We start from the raw sequence: 11,164 nt of genomic DNA on the forward strand, positions 1-11,164 counted from the left end.
AAAGAGAAGAAAACAAGAGAAGTAAGATGGAAGATGAACTTTTATTCTTATTCAAGTGTATCATACAAGGAGAACGATACCACTATTTATAAATAGAAAAATCACTTCAAAATCCACTTTGATGAATGTCAAATTAATAGATACATCATTATCCCATAGAGATTCATGTCACCTTAGAAACATACATTTCAAGATAAGGATAAATCTTGAAAATACATATCATGACAAGGATATATAATTTCATGAATAATGAACTATCCACTTAATTTAATGGATTTATAACAAGAAGAAATTTAAAGATGCATTATTTTTAAATATTGAGGGATATTATTCTTTTTGAGACAAATTAAAATTAAGAATGTGCCAAGTAAAATGAAACAAAGAAGTACAAATCTTGAAACTGGACACATGCATAACTTCATATATAAAAATAAGTTTTTTTCCCAAAAAATGATTTTCAGCACTTGTTAATGCTTATCAACTAATTTTATGGGTAACCTTTTAAATAAATATTTATAACCACTTCGGTTGCAGTAATCTGAAGATAATAAATCTTTTCACAATTTATAGTCTCAATATTTACTTGTAATTTATCTGAAACTTAAAAAGTTTCTTTTGAGACTTACTACAACTCCAATATTATTTCTTCTGGTAATAACATAATATTCCATAAAACTATCCATATGGTGCACATCTCCTTCAAGGAGAAACTTATATTACTATGTCATGGTCAAAGTATTACGAGCAAGACATTTTTATTGATTTACTCTTGTTGTACCGTAGGTACACAACCAATGACAAATTTGTACTGCCATATAATAATATTATTTTGATCATGACCACAACCTTATAGACAAAAAATATTTTCTGCCAAATAAAATTTATTTTTTTTTTTTCAAACCTCCTGTAGAGATGAGTTGTGACATATACCATTTTTTTTCCAAACCTCCCATAGAGGTGAGTTGTGGCATATATCCAACCCATAATGATTTCATCACATCTTGACCCATTCTTATATAGAATGGTTGAGTTTTTATGATACTCACCACAAGTCAAATTCTCTTCAAGGAATGGACTAATCCTTTATATGTAATTCATAAATTTGCATTACAAGCACACTGTCATGACTTTAAAATTCATCATGTTTCCATGAAACACCTCAACATCACCTTGAAAGATTAAGTGTACCATCACTTTATCTTCTTGTCTTTTGATGGAGGATTTATAAACTTGTCAAATTATTGAGGCGACAACATTCACAAGTCCAATGACCTTTCATACCATTTTGATAACAAAAATTGCCTTCACATTTTGAAGGACTATTTGAAGAACCGATAATGTTCTTCCTTTTATAATTACCACAATGATGACTATTATAATTTCGTCCCTTCACGCCCCTTTTCATATCGTTAATCATTTTTCATCTTTTAGACTGGAGCAGGTCAACACGTGGATTTCAAAGTTATCATATGTTGCTACCACATTCTATTCAAGGAATGAAACAAATTCGATGGGACGAATTTCATGACTTTTCATCAAAGCCTTAATCATCATTTATTCATCATTACAGTGTATTGAGACTCAAACTCAATGTCTTATCTACACAAGGAACATTATTCCATAATTTTATGAGATTAGAATCCAATTCCTTATCATCATAGTGCATCAAAATTCAAATTGATGTCTTACCCACTTGGTGCAATAGAATTTGAATCTATCGTCTTACCCTCGATTATTAACATCATAGTCCTAGTGAGCTTCTTAAATTTGCTCTTAGAAAATGTAAATTGAATCTCTATTTCTATATTATATAATTTTCTGCACCACTTCAACAATATAATTAGTGCAACTAAATTTAAAAATGTAAATTATGAGAATTTAATTATTCAAGTATATGTAAAGAAAAAGTTAGTCAAAATATCTCATTAGCCAGATGGAATGAATCTTCACCATACTACTTCTCCAGTATTTAGTGCAATCGGCAAATCATAATTAAATATAAAAAATACTTTCTAAAGTTTATATATGATCAATTGATTTAATCAACTCCAATTCTGAATAATAGAAGCATGATAATAAATAACTTGGATGCATTTTTGGACAAACCAATCTTGTTTTTTTTTTAAATAAAAATTTTGAAGGGACGAGGTGTACAAACTCTTTTGTCTCTCCTCCATGGAAATCATATTGCAGGTGCAAATCTCAGTGCTTATATTACTCTACACTCTTTTGTCTCCAATTACAGTCTATCTAACTTATAATTTGTAAGGATGCAATCCAATATCAGTTGGTTAGAGCATCGTGCTGATAACGTATTATAAAATCAAGCTCATAATATAATAGAAAGAGAAGAAAACAAGATAAGTAAGATGGAAGATGAACTTTTCTTCTTATTCAAGTGTATCATACAAGGAGAACGATACCCCTATTTATAAATAGAAAAATCACTTCAAAAGCCACTTTGATGAATGCCAAATTTAATAGATACATCATTATCCCATAGAGATTCATGTCACCTTAGAAACATACATTCCAAGATAAGGATAAATCTTGAAAATACATATCCATGACAAGGATATATAATTTCATGAATAATGAACTATCCACTTAATTCAATGGATTTATAACAAGAAGAAATTTAAAGATGCATTATTTTTAAATATTGAGGGATATTATTTTTTTTTTGAGACAAATTAAAATTAAGAATGTGCCAAGTAAAATGAAACAAAGAAGTACAAATCTTGAAACTGGACACATGCATAACTTCGTATATAAAAAATAAGTTTTTTTCCCAAAAAATGATTTTCAGCACTTGTTAATGCTTATCAACTAATTTTTAAACAGCTAAGTCGATAGAAGAAGGGGGAGAAGGGAAGTGAGCATTCCTACAAAGAAACATCCTTTTAAGAGTTCTTATATTAGAAAGAAGAAAAAAGGTTTGACCAACATGATCACATAGGTACTCAAAGAGACAAACAAACTGAAGTTTCAGACTCTCTTAATGCACCAGAAACCTAACATAATACCAAAGTAAAGCATAACAAAATAAGGAAACAATATATAAGGGAGCTAGCTATCACTTGATCCTTCCAAGTAGCATCCATTAACTCTGAGGTGGGGCTTTTGGAACCCCCTCATTACTAGGTTGAACAGACTGGGATTTTTGGATTTGCACCACCATTGCCATCAGTAGAGTACGCTGCCAGAGGTTGCACATTACTGCCAGCATAGCCACTACTGTAAGGTGGTGGCAGCTGCCCATAGCTAGCATCCCCATACCCAGGGTGAGCTGTTGGAGGGCCATAAGAGGATGGAGGTCGCTGAGTCCCAGATTCACCCTGACCATAACCTAATTGAGCAGTTGCTGCCTGTGGATACCCGGGCTGCACCGGTGGAGGTTGGGCATAGCCACCTTGTGCACTAGAAGATTGTTGAGGCTGACCATAAGCTGGATGACTAGTCGGAGGCTTTTGGGCTTGAGGGGACCCATAACCTGCTGCTGGATGGGCGCCATAACCTGTTGGAGATTGGGTACCATAACCACCTTGGGAAGTGGTGGCATCCCATACCCAGATTGAGTAGAGCCTTGAGATGGGCAACTAGGAGTAGGGCTGGGCTGCTGGCCAGACTGATAGCCTTGTTGGCCCACTGATGACTGAACTGGTGCAGGTGCTTGATTGCCATCACTACCATGTAAAGTGTTGTGGCCATCAGAAGTAGGGTTCGGTACATTCCCATAGCTCGGAGTAGCACTATAACCTTGTTGCTGATCATAACCAGTATCCTGATAACCAGATTGAGCAGCAGGTGCATAATATCCACCATAGCCATCTTGGGAGTAGCTCTGTCCCTGGTTGTAACTTGTGGCTGAAGGCTGATTTTAACCATAGGCAATAGTATCGGTTGAAGCAGCTGAACCTCCAGGTGTTTGTTGTTGTTGTGGGGGTGCCTGCTGACTATAGTAATCATAACCACCTACCTGAGACGTTTGCTGATTTGGTGAAGTTGTCTGATCCCGACCAGATGCATATCCACTAGAGGCCTGTTGTGGAGGGTAACTAGGGTAGGCTGATTGAGACGTGTTATATTGGGGAGATGGACCTGGATATGTTCCAGGTTGGAGGTAACCAGAACCATGTTTTTGCATCTGCGCACCAAGAGGAGCCCAGCTTGTAGGAGGTTGAGTTTGATAACCTTTTTGAGGATATCCTCCAGCCATTCCTGGATTTCAAACACGATTCTGCGAGGAATTGTTGTCTAAAATGAACCAAGAACGATTGATCCAGTTGCATATATTAAGACATTTTCAAAGCACAAAACAAGCACATAGAGATAAGATAAACAGAACATAAACCAGCAGCATTACCACAATATAAGCCCAGCATAACTGAAAAAATTACCCAACATGATACAGAAAATATAGATGCATCAAGACAAGTGTAGATGCCTCAGGCACAAAATACTCCAACCAACTCAAGAACGATAACATAAGAAAAAACAACTTTTAGGCAATGAAAAGAATTATAAAGTTTGAACATTCGAATGAGTAACTCAAGGTTTTTCAAACACAACCAAAGCGGTCAGGAGGCCACTTAAGCAGTTGCACTAGTACAATACATGCTAAACTTTAATTTTGATGCTCCAAACTCATCCAGAGTCCCATGAAGACAAATCATATGTGAAATTTGATTCTAAACAATAATAGTACAGATCTCAATGGAATTAATAATACAACATTAAGAGGTCACTTGCCAAATATTTTGCCAAACGTCAACACTTTAACTATTACAAAGAAAGTAACCATGTGTTAAAAACCGAAATGAAGACCTTGAGTCCCAAAACAAAGGTCCTACTAAATCAAATTCAACATTCCAAAGCTAATGCGTTGAAAAAGTTCTTAGATAAATAATGACAAGGTCCTTGTAGACCAAACTCAATGTTTCACATCTAAGGAAACTATCAAAATTCCAATCTAAGGTCGTCTATCTGAACTTTTGACCGAAGTCAACCGTTCAAGTTTTAAAGACTCCAAAACACAGAAACTCATACAAAACCCAAACAAACAATCTGATAACTAAACTATCAGTCTCAACAAATCATAAATTTATTGAGCCTGCAATAAAAAAACTCTAAACACTAAAATATTAGAAAATAGTGGAAATAACCTGAAGGTACATTATAATTATTTTTATCTTCAAGTTGCATGTTTTAGTCGATTAAGTTGCATGATGTTATATGGTGGATTCAGGTAGACCAATGATGCCTACCAGTGTGTATTATTTGTAGTATACTACTCTTGGTATGCCATTTGTCATAGTTTTGTTGTAGGACTTAGAGATGTGAAGACGAAAATGATCTCTCATAGCTTTTACTCTTCGTCATTTATAGTGGGAACTACGTCTCTATAATATAAAACTATGCATCCTATTAAAAGTTTTTGTACCTGGTTAGACCAGTTCTTTGGGGGAAGGTTCACTGTAGCTCTACGCACTAGAAATTTATTTTAAAATTGAGTTAGGATGTAATGACCCGATTGGTCATATTTTTGTTTTTCCATGAAATTTACCGCTTAACCCTCTCGATATTGACCTTGAGTCTTCTATGTTTGAGTTTTAAAAGTTGATTTTGGAATTTGAGTTAAAAGTTGATTGTCAAGCCCCAAGTCTATCCCCTTGACGTAAACACGGGACCTAGGATCTAGAGTGACCTTAAGCTAACCCTGAGTTGGCATATCATACGCATACTTAAACAAAATATTGTGCAGAAGATAAAAAATGAGAGAAGCTAAATGATCGGGAATACTCAATCTAAGTATGAGCATATATAAATACTGAGCAAGGTTTAAGACAATGAGCTACCTCTCGCAGGTTTTTAGAATTCGACATCAAGAAGTGTTCTCACACTATCGACCGACATCGACTCATCTCATTCTTTAAGGAAGAGATTGATGATCCCAAGTTCTTTTACCCCATTCATAAAGTCTTTTATGCCGGACTACTCGTATGAGGTGAGAAGGGTCCTTACCTTGGACCCGGTGTCATCGGTACAAGAGTGTCTAAGTACAGAAAATGACCATATACAACATATCTATATAATAAAAATACATAATACATTCATAGTGCAAATATTTGAATGTCAAAAGCTCAACATGAATACAAAAATATGGGTACTCAGTTTGAGGGTAAGATTTCTCTTATTTAGGTGTTAGAGTAGGTATTTGCACGACCTAATGGGTAGGGCCACAATTTCCTTCATCAATAATTGATATCTCTATTCAAAGTACTTACAAATTTTTTATAAATAATAGTGATATTAAAAATAATAAAGCTACAACTAAAGAATATATGAGCTTAAACTAAATATCAAAGTTAAAACAGATCTCATAATTTTAAAAAATATAACAATATTTAAATTAAAATATAACCAAAAAATACTTCTGTAACTTTTTTTGTGAAAATAGTCTGGCTAAAGTAAATAAGTCGGTGGAAACAAATAGTGATAAATAAAAGATAAAATATTATAAAACTATGAATATCACTACTAATAGTTTAGACAAAAAGTATATACTAGTTTACATACATAAATAAAGGAAATTCATTTACAAATATTAATCTAATCAGATGGTAGTAAATATGAGATATAAGTTGGTCAAAATTGGTGTCAACAACATAGATTCATAAGTCTGATTCTTAGTAAGTACTAAATAACAAGTCAAAAAGACAATTAATTTTCTTTTCCACTTTCCATAGAATAGTTGTCTAGTTACATTTAATTTGTAATTTACCTACTTCTAGATTTAAAAATTTATTAATTGAATTCACTTGGAAAGTTGGTATACCAATTGTGTCTTATATATATTAGGACTTGTGTTTTGAATCAATATACAAAATAAATAACATTAATATCATTGAAGATTTGAGATATAGTAAAGTTGTAAAGAAGATGAAGAAGGATTCAACTATTGTATTCACTCTTGTTTGTGTGTTGTGTTTGCTCGGTTAGGTTTTCTTTTCTTTCACCTTCATCTTCTCTCTCCCTATATTTCAGTTCCTCTCATTTTTCTCTTCATATATTGTATGTAATTCAAATTTTCCACACACGCAGATTTACTGAAACCCAATTTAGATCTATTTAATTTCTCACTAGATAGACATCAAATTTATGCAGAGACATAAAAACTAATTTGATAGTGTTGGTTAAATTTAGATACTTTGATTGGCTAAGGCTCCACTGAGGCAATTGTCATAGCCAAACCTGGTGTAGGCATACAAATAAAATGAAAGATTTTACAACTTTATTCTTTTTGTTAAATTTACTGCCCACGTTCAAAGTGCAATCTAAAAAAAGTATGTACTTTTAATTTGTTATTCATTTGAAGTTTACAAGTTTGAGTATGACCACACGATCATATCGATATTAATTGATTGAACTTCATGATAAAAATAGTAGTAGTAACTTGAAGAAACTATATATGTTTAATTTTTATGTATTCGTCAGTGGATTTACTTGAAATAATGATATTAACATTTTACTTTTTTTTATGTAGGTTTACAACAATGTATGGTATTGGGAAAAGATCAACAGTGTCGAACAACAAAAGATTGTAATCCTGATTTGTGTAAAATTGGATATGTGCTTTGTTCAGATGGAAAATGTGTATGTAGTGACAAAATAAGGAGAAACGTTTCTTTCAAGAAAGACAATGTTTATATGGGTAGATGTTCTTGTGGATGTAAACCACATTGCGTCCTTGGATTGTGTACATGTCCTTGTTGTTGAGAGACAAAATTAAGACATGTTTGATGTATAAGCGAGTAATTCATCGTATAATAATAAAAAATTAGAGAAGATTTTTTTCTTAGAACACATTGTCTGCCAATTTGATACTTTCATTTCATTTACTCCAATTTATACAGGGATAAATCTATCATGGTACTGATGGGCTCATATGAGTTTAAGAAATCTACTTATTCTTTGTGAATAATTTATTTCACTATGAATATAATTATTATCATGTAGAATTATCTTAAGATCTTTATGAAAATCATTAACTTCAAAATTCTAGGTTCACGTTTAAATTTATGTTGCAAATATTAATATACTAAAAGTGTGATTCCTCGAGTCTACCAAAAATAAAAATCATTGCTCATCCAAAGTAAGCCTTGGTTTGACATACTATAAGATACAAAACTAAGTAATCTAAAAGCCGAGAATGATAATGATGGGTTAAAATGTTTACGTCATAACCAGACCACTGACCAATGCTTAAAATTCTAAATCACGTAGCATATGACAATTCCAACTAAAACTTAGAGGATGAACAAAAATTACTGTAAGCCTCAAAATAAATCAATAAAATAGCAAAAGTCTAAATATTACATTCTTGGAATTTACAGTAATCGTACTAAAACTATTAAATTAGCTTGCATCGCTTGTAAAACCCCTTGAGATTTTAATCAAATGAGGAACACCAAAAGTTTGGTGATCGTGTGAACATGATATGAGAGAAGGCACATGAAAGGTCTTGTAAAAAGAAGGATGAAAAGGGAGGACAAATGTCATTCCAAATTTGAAAGTTTTCCTTTTTGTATGAAGTGTTTGAGATGATAATCTATAATAAAAGGGGTCCTTAATATATTTTTTCACCTCAGAGGATTGTTGTCTTTCTTATGGTTTGCAGTTTTTTTTGTTGTGTTTTATACAGAAAGACAAAGACTTTTAAACATTCACCTATAAATATCTAAGTATTCAGTTTAGGTAATCAGATTGTCTAGCATACTTAACATATTACAATGCCCAGAATCGAGCCTTCAAAATCATTGGAAGAGAAAGTTTAGTAGTTAAGTTTGTCAGTATTCTGATAGTTGAGGGAACATTACCGGTGAAGTTATTACCTTAAAGTGTCAACTGTATGATTGCCTATATGGATTCTGGAATCAAGACTTGAAAATTGCTGGAATGGAAGAGAGGACTAAGTGAATGAGTTTGTTTAATTTTGAGATAGTTGACAGATTATTACTAGTGAAGTTGTTACCTGAAAGTGTCAACTCTCTTCTTGAAGTGAGGTTGCCTAGAATCGAGACCGGTAAAATGGTTTAAAGAGAGATCTAAAAACCTAAGAGATTGAAGGTTGCCAATTGCAACATGTAACATCCCTAAAAGACTAGTGAGAAAAAGTCCAACTCTAAAATACTTTTACTGAAACTCCAATTGACATTAGACCATATTCCTGGTAATAAAGAATTCTCTTCCAATAAAAAACAGTTGCTAGTTTGTTAGATGAAAAATCTGATACCCACATGTTCTCAAACATGTTGGTGCATCTAATACTTTTGTATATAAGGGAAGAAGAAAAATTCTTTAGTAACTCAAATTATGTGTTCAAAAAGTCAACAACAGAACCTTAAGTATATAGCTAGTTAGCTCCAACAAAATTTATGTTATCTATAACAACAGTAGGCCTTAAAGAATAGGGATCTAATCAAAAGCAAAAGAGAGATCTAATCTCAATGAGTATCACTCTAAAGCAGTTACTGTTTTCTCTTCATAATTTTGAGCTTCTTCACTTATGTTCAAGGTTGTCAATGAATTCTGGAATCGAGAATGATACATGGTTTAAAGAGAGATCTAAATACCAAATAAAATCGGTTTGCCAATTGAATCAACTATTTTCCCAAATATACCGGTATAACAAAAGTCCAACTTTAAAATACTTCCACTAAAACTCTAATTTAAATTAGGCTAATTTCCTATTAATAAAGAATTATTTCCGTATTTCAGCACTTGTAAGTTTGGTAGATGAAAAATCTAAGACTCACTTATGTTCTCAAATATGCTAGTGACTCAAAAACTTAAGTAGGTAAGGAAAGAAGAAAAAATCTTAGGTAACTCAAATGGTGTGCTCAAGAAGTCAAACAACATAACGTCTAAGTATATAGTTAGCTCTAACAAAATATACATTAGCTCCAACAACAGTAGGGATGAACGCATATGGAGCTAATAAAAAGAAAAAGAGGGCTATTTAAGCAGCGCAAGATGGCAACTATATGCTACAAGCACGATGCTTGAGAAAGGCGTAAAAAGCAGGTCATTGGTTCAACTTCTAGGTAAAGAGTTGGAAGGGACAACATTGTGCATTCTACGGTTGAAAATTTTAGTTTATAACTTATAATTTGTTTCATCTTCTCATTTTATATATAGTTTTGTTTACCAATTTTCTGTAGTAATTGTATTTTAGATAATAGCTAGTTATGTTTTCTCAAAACTTCAAGTCTATTTTACTTTTCTTATTAACTTAAGCTTCCGGCTTTTTTCTATTTTTCAAATTGACTTAAATTTTCAATCTTCAATACTATTTTTAAGATATTATTTTCAATTTTACCCTTTAAGTTAGTATTAAAATTAGTCATTATAATTAATACTTAATTATTTTTGACAATAATTAATAAGGATAAAAATGAAAAATTATGTGCAATTTATGTCCTAACATACTTTTCTTAAAGGGTGTGAAACACCTCAAAGTTTAAGTGAATTTATACATTAAAAGGATAGGAGTGATGAAATGTTTTGGTCACTGACTTTTATTTATTTATTCACAATTTCCTCCTGTCTCATTTTCGTCATTGTTATTCTACTAATAAAAGTATTTTTTTTAATTTATAATTTCTGTAAATACATTTAAGAACATATGTATCGTATTTATAAAATAAAATTAGTTTCTCGCTTTAACACAAAACATACTTATTTATCAAATAGGTTCTTACACCTAATGCTTATCATTATCAAGTTATCAATAATGTCAATCACCTAATCTTTTAGACTCCTGCCATTTTAGAACAACAATTAGTTAATTCCTTCGTCCCAATTTATGTAATGATATTTAATTGTACACAAAATAGATTTAAAAAGATATTAAAATTTAATGCTGACTATCAATCATATCTCAAGAACAACATAAGAAATATAAAAATACATTATTTTAAAATATAGAGAGATATTGTTGGGACAAATTAAAATCAAGAATGTGCTAGGTAAAATGAAACAAAAAAGTACAAATCTTGACTCTGAAAACATGCATAACTTTTTATTTATAAAAAATAAGTTTTTTTTCACGAAAAATGATTTTCAACTAATTTTTAATCAGCTGAGTCGATAGAAAAATGGG

The 11,164-nt window shown here is 32.0% G+C and overlaps 1 pseudogene across 1 annotated transcript; it reads right to left on the reverse strand.

The window, feature by feature from the left end:
- Nucleotides 1-2,886: 2,886 nt before the first annotated feature.
- LOC107027754 lies at nt 2,887-4,385 on the reverse strand (annotated as a pseudogene). The gene is made up of 2 exons (XR_003580123.1): nt 4,355-4,385; nt 2,887-4,257 (listed from the first exon to the last, which is right to left on the reverse strand). The product of XR_003580123.1 is annotated as an RNA-binding protein FUS-like (transcript).
- Nucleotides 4,386-11,164: the final 6,779 nt, after the last annotated feature.

This window comes from Solanum pennellii, chromosome 8 (assembly GCF_001406875.1).
Source record: "Solanum pennellii chromosome 8, SPENNV200".
NCBI classification, from domain to species: domain Eukaryota; kingdom Viridiplantae; phylum Streptophyta; class Magnoliopsida; order Solanales; family Solanaceae; genus Solanum; species Solanum pennellii.